The following is a 17,077-nucleotide window of genomic DNA, read 5'->3' on the forward strand; positions in this document are numbered from 1 at the left end:
GAGAACGGGTGAGAGAGAAGGAGAACGTAAAAGTAGTAAAAATAATATCTAGAAGTGTTTGTACTCACCGTGTTTGTTTGTCTCTCCGTGCACCGTTTGTTTAATGTTAGTCCGTTTTGTTTGTCTTTTTATTTTGGCGTGTAGTGCTGTGTCCTGTATTCCATTGTTCAAACCTTTTATTTTCTGTGCTGTTTTATTAAATGCTGAACGCGATCACGCGTTCAGCCTCACCAAAACCCCATCTCTCTGTCGTTTGTGTTCCTGTTTCTGGTCTGACGCCACCCACTCTGGCCGTCTTTGTGACACGTGGTGTCCTGCGTGGGATCGACAGCGCCTCCAGGACTCAGGCCAGAGCAGGAACCGCAGTTTTGGATTTAAAAAAAAATAATAATAAAATAAAAATAAAAAAAAATGGCAGAAGACGCCATCAAAGTGCGGGACTGGATGCTGGAAAATGCTGGGCTGGAGGCCCAGTCTATACCAGTAGTCGTCCAGTTCCTGCAGTTTATGGACAGAGAGCGATGGGAGGCATATGCGAGGGAACAGACCGTAAGCACCTGGGAGGAAGGTGTGGGGTTGGTCCTCAGCTACCTGGAGGCAGTTATAAGTGGAACAGCAACCCAGGTAGCAGGTCCACCAGCAGAGGAAGAATGCCTGCTGTCCCCGTCTCCACCAGCAGAGGAAGAATGCCTGCTGGTTTTGCCTCCACAGCCCAAGCGGGAGGAGCCTGAGCGTCCACAGCCCAAGCGGGAGGAGCCCGAATGTCCTACGCCTGAGTGGGAGGAGCCCGAATGTCCTACGCCTGAGTGGGAGGAGCCCGAACGTCCTACGCCTGAGTGGGAGGAGCCCGAACGTCCTACGCCTGAGTGGGAGGAGCCCGAACGTCCACAGCCCAAAAGGGAGGAGTCGGTGCGTCCACAGCCCAACAGGGAGGAGTCGGTGCGTCCACAGCCCAACAGGGAGGAGTCGGTGCGTCCACAGCCCAACAGGGAGGAGTCGATGCGTCCACAGCCCAACAGGGAGGAGTCGGGGCGTCCACAGCCCAAAAGGGAGGAGTCGGGGCGTCCACAGCCCGAAGAGAGGGAAGTCGGGGCTTCCACAGCCCTAGGACCCAAGCTGCCAGCAGAGGGTGAATACCTGCTGGTCCCACCTCCACCAGCAGAGGGTGAATGCCTGCTGGTTCCACCTCCACCGCAGTGGGAGGACTGCTTGCCCCTCCCACCTCCACCAGCAGAGGGTGAATACCTGCTGGTTCCACCTTCACCGCAGTGGGAGGACTGCTGGCCCCTCCCACCTCCACCAGCAGAGGGTGAATACCTGCTGGTTCCACCACCGCCAGGAGCAGAGGAGCTGGAGCTGCCTCTGCCTCCACCACCGCCAGGAGCAGAGGAGCTGGAGCTGCCTCTGCCTCCACCACCGCCAGGAGCAGAGGAGCTGGAGCTACCTCTGCCTCCACCACCGCCAGGAGCAGAGGAGCTGGAGCTGCCTCTGCCTCCGCCACCGCCCGGAGCAGAGGAGCAGGAGCTGCCTCTGCTGCCCGTACCTCCGCAGGGAGTACGGTGGCCGGAGCCCCAGAAAGGGGAGCTGCCGGCCACAAAGAAGGGGGAGGAGGTCTGGAGACCACCAACCCCAGCAGCAGTTTCGCTGCCGGAGATCGTGGGGGAGGTCAGGAGACCTGCTCCCACTGCAGCAGTTTCGCTGCCGGAGATCGTGGGGGAGGTCTGGAGACCTGCTCCCACTGCAGCAGTTTCGCTGCCGGAGATCGTGGGGGAGGTCTGGAGACCTGCTCCCCCTGCAGCTTCTTCGCTGCCGGCAGTACTGTGGTCGGAGCCCCACCAAAGGGAGCTACCGGCTACAAAGACAGGGGGAGAGGTCAGGAGACCACTTTCCCCAGCAGCAGTTTCGCTGCAGGAGCAAACCAACAGGCTGTCAGCCGTGCCACTACCGGCAGGGGTGCTGACAGCATGGCCAGCCATGGGCCCACTGAAGCCTCCCTTCCCAGCCCGAGACTTTGTCCTGGACTGCTGGGCTTTTAAGGGGGGAGGTGGCCGTTGAGGCCATGTGTGCTGCGCACAAGGGGGGGTATATGTGGCAAAGTGCCCCGCCCCTGTGTGCATTTGTGTGATCTGTGTTGTATGTTGCGTGTGTTAATGTTGGTGTATAGTCATTGGTACACGGGATATAAACGGGTCTGTGTTTCACGTGTATTTAAAAAGTGTAGATTTGTATTTAGGCACGAGGAGAGCACAAATCACTTCACGTGCCGGTTAAATGTAATATGTGAGCACGGGGTTGCACAGAATTAATTCACGTGCTGGGATTCAAGTGAATAATTAATTAGTAATTGAATCCCAGCACAATAGTATATATAGACGCACATTTCGTTCAGTCAGGGTTGGGTGTTCGAGAGTGGAGAACGGGTGAGAGAGAAGGAGAACGTAAAAGTAGTAAAAATAATATCTAGAAGTGTTTGTACTCACCGTGTTTGTTTGTCTCTCCGTGCACCGTTTGTTTAATGTTAGTCTGTTTTGTTTGTCTTTTTATTTTGGCGTGTAGTGCTGTGTCCTGTATTCCATTGTTCAAACCTTTTATTTTCTGTGCTGTTTTATTAAATGCTGAACGCGATCACGCGTTCAGCCTCACCAAAACCCCATCTCTCTGTCGTTTGTGTTCCTGTTTCTGGTCTGACGCCACCCACTCTGGCCGTCTTTGTGACAGGTATGTAAACTTTTGACTCTGTGTGTCATATATATGTATGTATATATAATTTAATTTTGAACACGGTAATAAAACAGTTATTTGACATGCTGATTTTTAATATTTATGTACATTTATGCTGGACACGCACAGAGAAATAGGAACACAGTTTATTTCAGACCCCGTCTGTTTCACTGCACAGCCGGTGTGAAAGCCTGCATCGTACAGTATTCTAAAAAATAAAAGAATGTTACGTTGGTGTGAACGGACCTTTTAAGTTTTGTACTCTAAATTAACAAACTTGCCAACAGTCGAAAGCAGTAGTCTTTATATTATTAGTTTTGGTGTACTGTTTAAAAGCTCTTGTGTGTGTTGATGTAGATAAACCTACATTATTTGGTGGCCTTTCTGTGGGTTCTTTCTTTTTTTTTTTTCTTTCCTGCAACTCACCCATGAAATGTATTAAAAATCACCCGTGCCAAAATCGTGTCCTTCCTCATAGCTAAAACATGAACGTAATACAACTTGCCAGACACCTACACTGCGAGGTATGGTAAAGACATGCAGTTACAGTAGGTAAAGATACACAGGGTTAGCAGCAATAATTGCTCTAAGGCTAGTATCTTCATTTTTAGTGACTCATAATTTTATTTTATTTTTTTTATTTTTTTTAATAATTTAGTCGTTGACAATTCGTTTTTATTATTTTCTCCCCAATTTGAAATGCCCAATTATTTTATTATGCTCAGCTCACCGCTACCACCCCTGCGCTGACTCGGGAGGGGCGAAGATGAACACACGCTGTCCTCCGAAGCGTGTGCCGTCAGCCGCCCGCTTCTTTACACACTGCGAACTCACCGTGCAGCCGCCTCAGAGCTACAGCGTCGGAGGACAACGCAGCTCTGGGCAGCTTACAGGCAAGCCCGCAGGCGCCCGGCCAGACTACAGGGGTCGCTGCTGCGCGGTGAGCCGAGGACACCCTGGCCGACCTAACCCTCCCTCCCCCCGGGCGATGCTCGGCCAATTGAGCGCCGCCCCCTGGAAGCTCCTGTCCACGGTCGGCTGTGGAATAGCCTGGACTCGAACTCGCGACGTCCAGGGTATAGAGCGCATCCTGCACTCTAGCGAGTGCTTTTACTGGATGCGCCACTCGGGAGCCCAAGTGACTCATAATTTTTTTTTAGATTTATTTATGATTTTATTTATAATGCTGCATAATAAGCTAGTGTGATAATGTTTTAATGAGTTTATTTTAATTCAGCTGATTATACTATACAGTATTTTGACACTCGGTTGGGAGGAACCTGTCAGCGACATAGTTTTTGTCTCAATTTATTAGCAGAGGCAAGAGACTGCAGTGAGATAGCCTACTTATTCTCAAAGATGTTTTGCAATTTACAGTTTTCAAAACGTTTTAGGTAAATCTAAAGAAATCATACTCATTTATTTCATGTTACCTGTTGATGTAAATCCAATTACATATGTCTTAGTGTTTTAAAATGCTTTTTTAAAAAATGGTTTTGCTACAGTTGTTTGGGTCCTGTGCCAAAAATAAATAATTAGTGGTGGATTTACATGGGTTTCTGAAGGGTACCGCATTCAAGGTCAAATATTTATTTGAATGTAGTACAGTACAGCAGGACTTCAGTCCCATGTCATTCCTGCTTTGGGAATTAAATACATTTTAATGTAAGTTCAGGGGGTCATTTCAGAGTTCCCAGGGACTCTAGGGAAGACAGACTGGCACTGTGTTACTCTATAAAACATCCCCACTGTAGCATATGGTGGGCAATCTGTGTTAGTCATTACCAGGGTCCTGTGGATATGTGGATCTGTAATTCTGAGAATAACAGATGTTGTACAAGTGGAAGCACAACGTATTTGTATTGTCCCTGGAGCCCCGGGGACACCGAGTGTCTGGGTTGTTATTTTAAGGAGGATCAACTGCGGTGCTTACCCTGTCCTCTTCACTAGCTTAGCAGCCACCAGGGGCCTTGTATAGGGCAGGAATTTAGGTAAGCATACAAAAGGATAGCTTTTATTAATTAGTTATTTTATTTCCATGTCAAGCTGTGGCTTATGTATGAGTTACTGTGTATAACAAACTTCAGTTTGAATGTATAAGCACATGTCTGTACTGAAGGCTGTTAGAATAAAGGCTCGAATCCTGCTTTGCATTCATTTCCCTTGAACTCTTCCCTCAGCTGAGCAGGCTGTTCAGTAATGCCAGATTCTCCTGAGTTCTCTTGTGCGGTCTCGGTTAATAAGGTTATTTAGAACAAATTGCAACTTCAGCATAAGAGCCACTGCTTCTCCATCTCTGCAAACCTGAACTATGTTCTTCTCTGTCTCTTCTTGCTCAATAAAACTTTTAACAGCAGTTACACAGCCTGACACATTCCCTTAATCTGGTTCTCGTTGCTATGAAACCACCTGCCCCTATAAGTGGTCTTGTGAACTAGCAGTCTTATATTGTGAGGAGATAATGTTTGCAAGCGGTCTTAGATGTGTGAAGATAATGTTTGCAAGCAGTCTTGTGAAGTAGCAATCTTAGATGTGTGAAGATAATGTTTGCAAGCAGTCTTGTGAAGTAGCAATCTTAGATGTGTGAAGATAATGTTTGCAAGCAGTCTTGTGAAGTAGCAATCTTAGATGTGAGGAGATAATGGTGATAAGGCTTATTGGAGGGAATGATGTATAGTGTATATCCATACAAGTCTAGGGATTGAGTCATTCAGATTGTACCGCTGCCTCCTGGCACGCATCGCTTTTGAACATCCTGTAACTACCAGTAGGAGGAACAGGGGAGCTGCAGTAGCTGCTTGACTTCTTAGTCTCAAAGGCATTGACATGAATATGGGTGATTGTTATTGTACCCCAAACAGCTGTAGGTGTGGATCTTTCGTTAAACTGTACCTCTGTGATACAGGACCATGAATTGTTCTCTTCCAATTAAGTTCACACCGTATTAGTAACTTGAACCAAAATAATAATAAAAAACTGCAAAATGACTTTTAACAGCACAATAACTTTTAAACACAATTTGCTTCCTGTACATTTAAAACACTTGAATGTACATTTCTTATTTGTTTTTCATTTGTTTTAAAATGTTAGGCAGTTATGATATTTGTTAAATTGTGTAGCTTGAAGGGCTGTCCATGGTGTTCCCTACACGTGTTCTAATTCACACATTGCTCAGTGCATCCCTATGAAGTAGTGACAGGAGAGAAACTCAGCAGAACCAGTATGTTCTATATTGTAAAAAAGTTATTTACAAACCGCTAACCAAGATCTTGCAACAGTTTCTTGACACAGGGGTTGTACCGACAGACTGGAAAATTTCAAATGTAATACCGATCCACAAAAAGGGAGACAAAACTCAACCAGGTAACTATAGACCAATAAGCCTGACTTCTATTATATGTAAACTTATGGAAACTATAATAAGATCTAAAATGGGAAATTACCTATATGGTAACAGTATCCTGGGAGACAGTCAGCATGGTTTTAGGAAAGGGAGATCATGTCTAACTAACCTGCTTGATTTTTTTGAGGATGCAACATCGACAATGGATAATTGCAAAACATACTACATGGTTTATTTAGATTTCCAGAAAGCTTTTGACAAAGTCCCGGTATCTATGAAAAAGACCTAGGAGTTTATGTTAACTTAGATATGTCTTCATCTAGACAATGTGGGGAAGCTCGGATATATTGTGAAAAGTGTTGAATTTAAATCAAGGGAAGTAATGTTAAAACTTTACAATGCATTAGTAAGACCTCACCTAGAATATTGTGTTCAGTTCTGGTCACCTCCTTACAAAAAGGATATTGCTGCTCTAGAAAGAGTGCAAAGAAGAGCGACCAGAATTATCCCAGGTTTAAAAGGCATGTTGTATGCAGACAGGCTCAAAGAATTGAATTTGTTCAGTCTTGAACAAAGATGAGTACGCGGTGATCTGATTCAAGCATTCAAAATTCTAAAAGGTATAGACAATGTTGACCCAGGGGACTTTTTGGATCTGAAAAATGAAACAAGGACCAGGGGTCACAAATGGAGATTAGATAAAGGGGGATTCAGAACAGAAAAGAGGAGGCACTTTTTACACAGAGAATTGTGAGGGTCTGGAACCAACTCCCCAGTAATGTTGTTGAAGCTGACACCCTGGGATCCTTCAAGAAGCTGCTTGATGAGATTCTGGGATCAGTAAGCTACTAACAACCAAATGAGCAAGATGGGCCGAATGGCCTCCTCTCGTTTGTAAACTTTCTTATGTTCTTATGTAGTGTAACAGCATTGCAGATACGAACCCCTGGTGGAGCAGGGTGGTGTGACAGAGAAAGAATGAATCTGGTTATAAATCTCCCTCCTGACCTGTGAAAGTGCGGAGTAAGGGGAACAGAGTACCCCGGACTGGATGGTCAGACCATTCATTCCAAGGGTTAGGTGGAAGTCAGCCATCTAGAAAGGTGGCGGAGCTACGGTACACCAAGTCATCGCCCCAGAAGGGAAGCGATGTGGCAACCGCGGATTGGATGAGAAACAGTTGCACTCGCTAACCAATGGGGCATGACTGACGGTACAAAAGGGGACATGGCTAGGTGATCTGTTCCTTTTGTTATGGTTAAGAGCGAACTTGCGAAAGGAAAAACTGTAAACTAACCGTGAGTGTTTTGTTTGTTTGTCGTGTCTAATAATACTTGTTCTTGTTAGACGACTAAGGCCAGCACCAAACCCGGACAACACTGCACAACTGTTCACGAATAAATTGTATATCACCACTTGCACTTTAGTACTCGCTCTGGACTTGTGATCGTGTGTGTGTTTAAAAACTGTGTTTATTGTTTCGGAATTGAACCCCGTGGATTTAACTGAGCAATACACAATAGACAATCGTTGTGTATTGCCAGTTCTCATTATTATTTACTGTTGTCAAGTGACTTTGGATTACAATGAAAACAATCATTTCCCCAGTAACTGTTTGTTGTTCTCTTGAACACTGCATCACCTCTACACCTGCGCACTGCAAACTACTTTGCCACAGGGGGGCTGTCAGAACCAGTATGTTCCCTATCAAGTACGAAATGTAGCCATTACCTAATGGGGGTGTTTATCCTAAAGACCCTTGAAACCTGAATAAGATATATCAAAGATGCATGTAGTGCCTGTGATGCAGTCATGCCTGCCCCCAAGGGCATAAACATCATCATCATTTTTCATTTCATCCGACCTGGAAGTGGGAGAGATCTATGAACAAATGTGTCATTACTTATATCTGCTTATGTAATTACACTCGTACGGTTTACTGTTACATGCTTACAGTAATTACTGCTTACACGTATTGTGCACTCAGCCGTGGTTTTCGTTAGCCCCACAGCGGCCTTGTGCTGCGGGATCGAATAACCTTAAGTCGGCTACTTGCCACAGTGTCTCGTTGCCATGTTAGTTCTGCTTGCAGAATTATTGTGAAGACTCTTATGGCTCCAACAGAAGGCTTTCCTCAGTTTTCAGACTGCTGGTTAGCCAAGAGCGTCCCTAAATCGCTCCTGTGGTAACTGTCCCCAGTCTTAGAGCTGTTTTGGTTTGCCTGAAGCTATATAGGTGGGCATTCCTATATATTGTTTCTGCAGTAACTGTGGGTCACAGACCTGCCCCGTTTCTGACCCGGTACACGTACCGAACAGCAAACGAGGTTACTGCACTTCGGTACCCAAACCGCACCGTACAGAGTCTACCACTGAACCGGACAGTACCGAAGGTACCACCACTGAACCGTACCGTGCAAGAGTACTGTACAGTAGAGCACTAGTGCGCAGACACTGTGCGGCTGCTGAACCGATCTGTTCATCTCAGTTCATTTTACTGTCTGCTCGGTTCATCACCATTCAGACTCAGATTCAAAGTCTGTATTGTGGTACAAACAGTGTTACCATCCCTGGTCCAGTACCAGCGGACCCGGTTTGAGTCTCGACTCGCGCTGCTTTTATCTTTTTACAGTACTTTGCCTGTAACATACTGTAAAGAGGCGTTGCTGCTTGTGTTGTCTGAGACAGCGGGTTTTTGTTAAGTACTGTATACTGCACCAGCCCTATTACAGTACGTACTTTATACAGGAGCTGCAGCTCCCGTCCTGTTACACAGCGGCGTTGCTGCTTGAGCAGACATGTCCAGCCTTGGCTGGGGCATTGCCTAGAATGGCAGTGGGGGCATAGGGGAGGTGTGACCCCCCATTGCGCACTAATGTACTCTGGCTGAGTGGATGCAGGTGCGATGCAGTGTGGTAATGAAACAGACAAAGAGGTTTAATCCGGTTTGGAAAATAGTGCTTTATTATTTTGTTGGTGAACAGATAACAACAATAATAAACAATAACGGGTTTGCAGACCCAAACAATAATAATAACCCAACACGTATCCGTCCCACAATTATACACACACGGTCACAAGTTTAGTGTGCATTCTCCAAGCATACTTTTGGAGAAATGTTTCTCCTGCAGCTCTACAGAGCGCTGTGTGTCCCTCAACTGTACAGCACTTTTCCCCATCACCCTCTCACAGAGAGGTGGCTGCATCCTCACCCCATGGCTCTGTGCCAAGGGAGAGCCACGCACCCAGCTCTGGGCAGCAGTTTCCCACAGGCACGCGTGCCTGATGGGTACAAAGTTTGCTCCGTTCCGTTTGGTTCCAGCCCGCTACCGACCGGTGTTCCCATCCCAGTCTGGTACCAAGCAGGCCTTGTTGACAGTCCTGTTGCTGTCTTTAGCAGCTGAGGCAGCAACTGTACATTCTTACTGTACATTGCTTGCTATTGCATATGCCTGGTTTTTATCCCTGTGCCAGCAGCTTCAGGGACCGGCACAGCCAGCTGCGCCTGTGGCCAGACCGTCAACCGGCGCAGAGGCTAGAGCCTCAGGCCAAGCCACATGGTGAGCAGTGGCCCTAGGGGTTATCTGCCACAGGTCCAGGGCCCCTTCTCAGGGAGCCATCTGGAGTATTGACATCAGTGCACCACAGACATCTGGGTGCTTACTATCGTTTAGACTGGGTACACACTGCAGTTCAAGCACGTCCCCTTTTGGGGCGTGACTGCAGCATCAGTGATGGACCCACAGGACGCTGTTGTGGTGTCTCAGGAGGTAGCAAGGCTATTCATATGGTACAATCCCTCTAGTTGGAGGACAGGTACTACTCCATGCCCAAGCGGCATGGTGGCCTCAGACCAATCCTCGACCTCAGGCAGCTCAACCTTTCTGAGCCGAAGGAGGTTTTAAAATGTTGACGATGCAACAGCTGTTACAGTCACCACGGTGGACCTCAAAGATGCCTATTTCCATATCCCCATAAAAACCGGCGCACTTAAGTACCTGCGGTTCGCCTTTCAGGGAACAGCGTACGAATTCCGGGTCTTGCCGTTTGGCCTCTCTCTAGCTCCCCCTTTTTTTTTTGAAGTGCATTGAGGTTATTGTTGCCCCATTGAGACTCAGAGGCATCAGAGTACTCAATTACCTGGACGACTGGTTCATTGTGGTCAGTCTCCAGTGCAGGCAAACGCTCACACAGAACTTGTCACCGGCTTTCTTGCCTGCAATCACCACCGCTAAGCGGGTGAGTGAGATGCAGGCATCCTCAATTGAGAGGATTGGGCAGCAGTGTGGAGTAGTGGTTAGGGCTCTGGACTCTTGACCAGAGGGTTGTGGGTTCAATCCCCAGTGGGGGACACTGCTGTTGTACCCTTGAGCAAGGTACTTTACCTAGATTGCTCCAGTAAAAACCCAACTGTATAAATGGGTAATTGTATGTAAAAATAATGTGATATCTGTATAATGTGAAATAATGTATGATGTGATATCTTGTAACAATTGTAAGTCGCCCTGGATAAGGGCGTCTGCTAAGAAATAAATAATAATAATAATAAAGCCTGCTTAGTTTTTGCAGAAGCCTGGATAAAGGTTACGCACCGTACCAATCCTGCCTTTTTGCCGAAGACTATTTTGGCATTCCATGTCAACCAGTCTGTGGAATTGGAGGCTTTCCATCCACCTCCTTTCCAGTCTGACCGAGAGCGGCATATCCATATGCTTTGTCCAGTGCAGGCTCTAGCGTATTATGTTGACAGGATGAAAAGTTGGAGGCAGTTCGAACCATTTTTTTGTCTGCTATGGTGCAAAGTCCCACGGTCAAGCCCTGTCTAAGCAGAGGCTATCCAAATAGACAGCACACACAGTCAGAACTGCCTATGAGCGAGCCAACTTGCCCCCTCCAGAAAAGCTTACTGCACATTACACCAGGGGCATGGCAACTTAGTGGGCTTTATTCCAGGGTGCATCTGTCAAGGACATTTGCAATGCAGCGGTGTGGGCTACTCCCTATACCTTTATTAGGTTCTACAGACTTCATGTCGTGGATCCTCAAAACCCTGGTTTTGGAACTAGTCTTAAGGGTGGCTTCTCAGTCAACCCTTACAACACAGGGATGGAGCTACTTGTTACTTGGGTTCCAAATGGCCTTGACTTAAGCTTGTAGCATTCCGGTCATGCAGCAATCCTGCCTTTGCGAAGGCTTGGGTATATTAGCCCATTCGGTAATGGTTACAGTGAATGCTAGGTTATTATAACCCTGGTTCCCTGAAATAGAAATGTAACCATAAACCTTCAAGATCGCTGCATCCATGATTGCAGCAAGCTTAAAGGAAAAATGACACTGAGATCTGTGCGCGCAGTGTGGGCCTGACTGCATCACAGGCTCGGCTGAGCAGCTTTGTTATATTGTATTCAGGTTTCAGGTCTTTAGGAGGTAAATAACCATTCGGTAATGAGTACTTTTCTATTTCAGGGAACCAGGGTTATGATAATAACCTAACATTCTACAGTCATATCTGCAACCCTTTTTGAGCCCAGCTTGTATACCAGAGTTTTCAAACCCTTAAGGAATGCTTCCAAACCTTAAGGCTCTGACTCAAAAATCATAGTATCAAAAATATGAAAGAAAAAATACAGAACTTCTCCCAGTTTAGTAATTGAAATCTACAGAAAAAAACTTTCATCATTTGCTGTGTTCATTATTATCTTTAATATTATAACATAATGTAAAATAATATAACATAACATTATTAACATCTTTAACTTTACAACATTATAACCATCGTCCATAATGAACATAAGGTTTTGATTTACTCGTAAGAGTTGACAGATGTGTACAGTACACTGAAACTTATCAACCACCCCTAACCTGGAATTCCCTGTAGAACTGAACCAAGCACAATGTACAATTAAAATGCTTCAATCCCCTGAGGCCCAGTAGATTTTCACTGGAAGGAATCTGAAAAGCTGCAGTAATTTAGCATCAAGCATCATACATGCATTTTTCAAGCCATGCTTTTCTAAATTGATTCATACTGGAGCAGACTTTACCTTTGGGTGATGGTTAACTGTTAACGTACTGGATCAGGGAAGGGTTCTCACAGCTACACCTGGTCTTCACATGTGTGGCACTGCTTTCACCTGTTTTTGTTAAAGATCTACACTTGTTGCCTGTTGCATCGTAAGGTACAGATTAATAGCCTCAAGATGAATATTTTAAACAGTGTTGATTAGTGAAACTGGAAATGAGATAACTAATATCTCATGCTGTTTCTATGATTTCCACCTTTTGATCCAAACAAAACTACCCACATAACTGCCTTACACGGCAGTAGATTTGTTCAGTTTAAGAAGTCGTCCTGTCCACCCGAACCTAAGCCTTAAAAGCATGAAATCAGATATTGCTTTGCCTTCCTGTGATGGTACATTTCTTCCTTTCCAACACCACTTGTGACACGTTTCCTCTCAAAACATAAATTAACACAACATAACAAATGCTGCAGATCATCATGTCACCCAACCAGGCTAGAACCTCACAAGGCTACTGCAGATTCAGTTCCTCATTGCTGCAGCAAAGCAGTCAAACAGCTGAACACAAGAGAAGGAGAAGGACTGGGTACCAAATGTAAAGCGTTTCATTTGTATCCAGCAAAGATCCAAAGCAAATTGAAATGAGGATTATTGGAATGGCTTTGGTATCAATACTTCTTTATTACAGTATGCACTGTTTTTATTTGAAACATGTTGCTCACTCCGCACATACTGTACTCAACACTTCATCTATTTTGTCTGCATGCACAAGTCTATTGTTAATGTCTAATATAATAAGAACAGTTATTGGAAAATGCTTTGTCTTCAGCCTTGACAGTGTGTAGAAATCCCTGTAGTTGAGACAGCCTCAGAGGGACATGTGTTCTGTGCTTGTCAGCACACGCGAAGGCACATATTCATGTTGGCAGCATCAATGTTAACGCTCCTTCCAGATAAAGTTGCCTCGATCCAGATGGAGGAAAGGAAAGAGCCCTTTGAGGGCTGTCTGCAGTTGTCTGCACAGGATTTCTAGGACCCTGCAGATCCACAGAATGCTGATGGCATTAGATTGCTGGTAATTATTCCTGACATTCCACTGGAACTAGTTATGCATGTTTACCCATTTGAATTAGAATTTAAATATGCAAGCTTTTTGTTTACTTTTGACATGCGCTATTACAACCATGAACAAACACGTGTGTAACGGGCAGTGCTGTGTGACACGCGTGTAACAGGCAGTGTTGTGTGACACGAGTGTAACAGGCAGTGGTGTGTGACACGCGTGTAACATTGTATTGACATGTCAGGGAGGCGAGACACAGGTATTGTGTTGACATGGCAGGGAGGCAAGGCACAGGTATTGTGTTGACTTGGCAGGGAGGCGAGGCACAGGTATTGTGTTGACTTGGCAGGGAGGTGAGGCACAGGTATTGTGTTGACTTGGCAGGGAGGCGAGGCACAGGTATTGTGTTGACTTGGCAGGGAGGCGAGACACAGGTATTGTGTTGACTTGGCAGGGAGGCGAGGCACAGGTATTGTGTTGACTTGGCAGGGAGGCGAGGCACAGGTATTGTGTTGACTTGGCAGGGAGGCGAGACACAGGTATTGTGTTGACTTGGCAGGGAGGCGAGGCACAGGTATTGTGTTGACATGCTGAGCAGAAACTGGACGCAGAACATAAACAACATCAATGGGGTCCAGTTACCATATATACTGATGCATAAAAGAAACGCAATACTTGGGTCTAATGGATTTAATCAAAAATTTTAAACTTAGATATCAAGCAAAATCACAGAAAACATGAACAAAAATACAGATCAAAGAATCATAAGTTTTCAGTATGAAACGTGACACACTGTCAAAATGAAAGCTTCACAAAGTTAGTATCAGGTGTGACCTCCCTGAGCATTAACACAATCCTGGCAGCGTTGATGTGTAGACCTGATCAGCCTCTGGAGAGACTGTTGTGGGATGTTCCGCCACTCTTCCTGTGCAGCTGCAGCCAGCTGGTGAAGGTTGGCTGGTCGCGGTTGTCTGCTGTGGATGGCACTGGCAATTTGGTCCCACAGATGTTCTATTGGACTCAGGTCCGGAGAAAAAGCTGGCCACGGCAAGACCTCGACATTGTTTTCTTGAAGTCGTGTAATTGTAATCCTAGCACTGAGTGGTCTTGCATGTCCTGCTGGAAATACTTTGTCAAAGTGTCACTGAGCAGTAAGGTTGCCCTCAGTCTGCACCAAAGGTGTTCTTGTGTTAAAGGAGATGTCTCCTCCACATCATCACACTTCCACCATCCCACTGGCTTGAACAATGCAACAGTCAGCATAAAGCTCACCACGACATCTCCACACACGTTGTCTTCCGTCAGGTCTGTCAAGGGCAAAACGACATTCATCGGTGAATAAAACACTCCACCACTCTCTCTGTTGACACCTCCGATGTTCTCTGGTCCACAGAAGATGGCGATTTTGTCTTTCAGCTGTCAACATGTTACCCCTGAACGACCTCCGAGCATGCAAATAATTTTCATGCAGACGGCGAGCTACAGTCATTCTGCTGATGCACAGGTTATTTCTTCCTGGAATTTCTCATCTGTATCCCTGCAGTCTGAAAACGATTACGCAGATGGATCAGTCGGATGTGATGGTCCTGGGCCGGTGTGGTGACCCTCTGCCTTCCAGGACATGGCCTGTCCCTCACAGAGCCGGTTTCCTGGTTTCTGTGGACTAGTCTGCTGATTGTTGAAGCAGAACATCTCATTCTCCAGGCAACTTCTCTCACAGAAAGTGCATCAGTATTTATATATGGGGTCCAGTTAATATATTATTATTATTACTATTTATTTCTTAGCAGACGTCCTTATCCAGGGTGACTTACAATTGTAAGCAAATACATTTCAAGTATCACAGTACAAGTAATAATACAATTAAGAGCAAGATAAATACAATGACTTTGGTTCAAGAAAGTACAAGTGTGACAAAATACAATTCAATAATACAGCAGATAACAGTGTCAGTAATAGTTACATCAGGATATGATTAAATACAAAATACTACAGATTAAACACTTGGCAGATTACATTACTCTGAAGTACAGGATTAAAAGCAGTAAAATAGGGGGCAGATAAGAGCAAGTAAAGCGCATTTAAGGAAGGGTGATAAGTGTCCCAGGGGAAAAACAGAGGAGTTCTACAGGTGCTGTCTGAAGAGGTGAGTCTTGAGGAGGCACCGGAATGTGGTCAGGGACTGGGCAGTCCTGACATCTTTTAATACCTTTTAGAATTTTGAGTGACTATGACTGAAGTAATGAACGCTTGCCTGTCTCAGGTCACACAACATGTTTTAAATCCTTTGTAAATTAAAATGCCTGTGTCTGACTTTCAGGTACGTGTTGATTCATTGCATCCTGAAACCAACGCCAGCATAAGCATAAGATCTTTTTCGATTACCGTGCACATTGTTTTCATACTTTTATAAGTATGGCTTGAATTTTTTGGTGTATATTTTCCTTTTAACAGTTTGCCTTTAAGTCTTAAACTGCTACATCCTAATTATGAGAACATTCAGTTAAATTAGCAGGAAAGAACAGCACAACACGAAACCAACACATTGGAAGCTACCGTTCCCAGGCAAGTATGATGTGGGACTGTGGCAATGTGCTCCGCCCCTGTGTGCGTTTCTATGTTGTAGTTCCCAGGCAAGTGCGAGAACGAAATGCAAGTTAAAGTAAGAACATTATTATTATTATTATTATTTATTTCTTAGCAGACGCCCTTATCCAGGGCGACTTACAATCGTAGGCAAAAACATTTCAAGCGTTACAATACAAGTAATACAATAAGAGCAAGAAATACAATAACTTTTGTTCAAGTAAAGTACAAGTTTGACAAACCACAATTCAATAATACAGCAGGTAATAGTGATAGTTACATCAGGATATGATTAAATAGTGATAGTTACATCAGGATGTGATTAAATACAAAGTACTACAGGTTAAAAACTTGGCAGATTACAGTATTCTGAAGTACAGGATTAAATGCAGTAAAATAGGGGCTGATAAGAGCAAAATAAAGCACATTTACATGAAGGGTGATAGTGTCCCAGGATACAACAGAGGAGTTCTACAGGTGCTCTTTGAAGAGGTGAGTCTTAAGGAGGCGCCGGAATGTGGTCAGGGACTGGGCAGTCCTGACATCTGTAGGAAGGTCATTCCACCACTGCGGAGCAAGGGTGGAGAAGGAGCAGGCTTTGGAGGCAGGGGAGCGTAGCGGTGGTAGAGCCAGTCTTCTAGTGCAGGCGGAGCGGAGAGGTCGAGTGGGGGTGTAGGGAGAGATGAGGGTCTGGAGGTAGCTGGGTGCAGACTGGTCAAGGCATCTGTAGGCTAGTACAAGAGTCTTGAACTGGATGCGAGCGGTGATCGGGAGCCAGTGGAGCGAGCGGAGTAGTGGAGTAGCGTGGGCGAAGCGAGGCAGAGAGAACACTAGGCGGGCAGCAGAGTTCTGGATGAGCTGGAGCGGACGGGTGGCGGACGCAGGGAGGCCAGCCAGGAGGGAGTTGCAGTAGTCTAGGCGGGAGAGTACCAGGGCCTGGACCAGGAGCTGGGTAGCATAGTTGGTGAGGAAGGGTCGGATTCTTCGTATGTTGCTCAGGAAGAATCGGCAAGTGCGTGCCAGAGTGGAGATGTGCTGGGAATAAGAGAGGCAGGGGTCCAGGGTGACTCCAAGGTTCTTAGCTGAGGAAGAGGGAGAGAGTGTGGTAGATTCCAGAGGAACAGATGGAGAGATCAGAGGAGGGGGAGGAGGGAAAGAAAAGGAGGTCAGATTTAGAGAGGTTGAGTTTGAGGTGATGTGAGTGCATCCAGGAGGAAATAGCAGACAGACAGGTAGAGATACGGGAGGAGATGGTGGAGTCAGAGGTGGGGAAGGAGAGGAAAATCTGAGCATCATCAGCATAGAAATGGTATGAGAAACCATAGGATGCGATGAGGGGGCC

The sequence above is a fragment of the Acipenser ruthenus genome, chromosome 16 (assembly GCF_902713425.1).
Source record: "Acipenser ruthenus chromosome 16, fAciRut3.2 maternal haplotype, whole genome shotgun sequence".
In the NCBI taxonomy this organism is placed as follows: Eukaryota; Metazoa; Chordata; class Actinopteri; order Acipenseriformes; family Acipenseridae; genus Acipenser; species Acipenser ruthenus.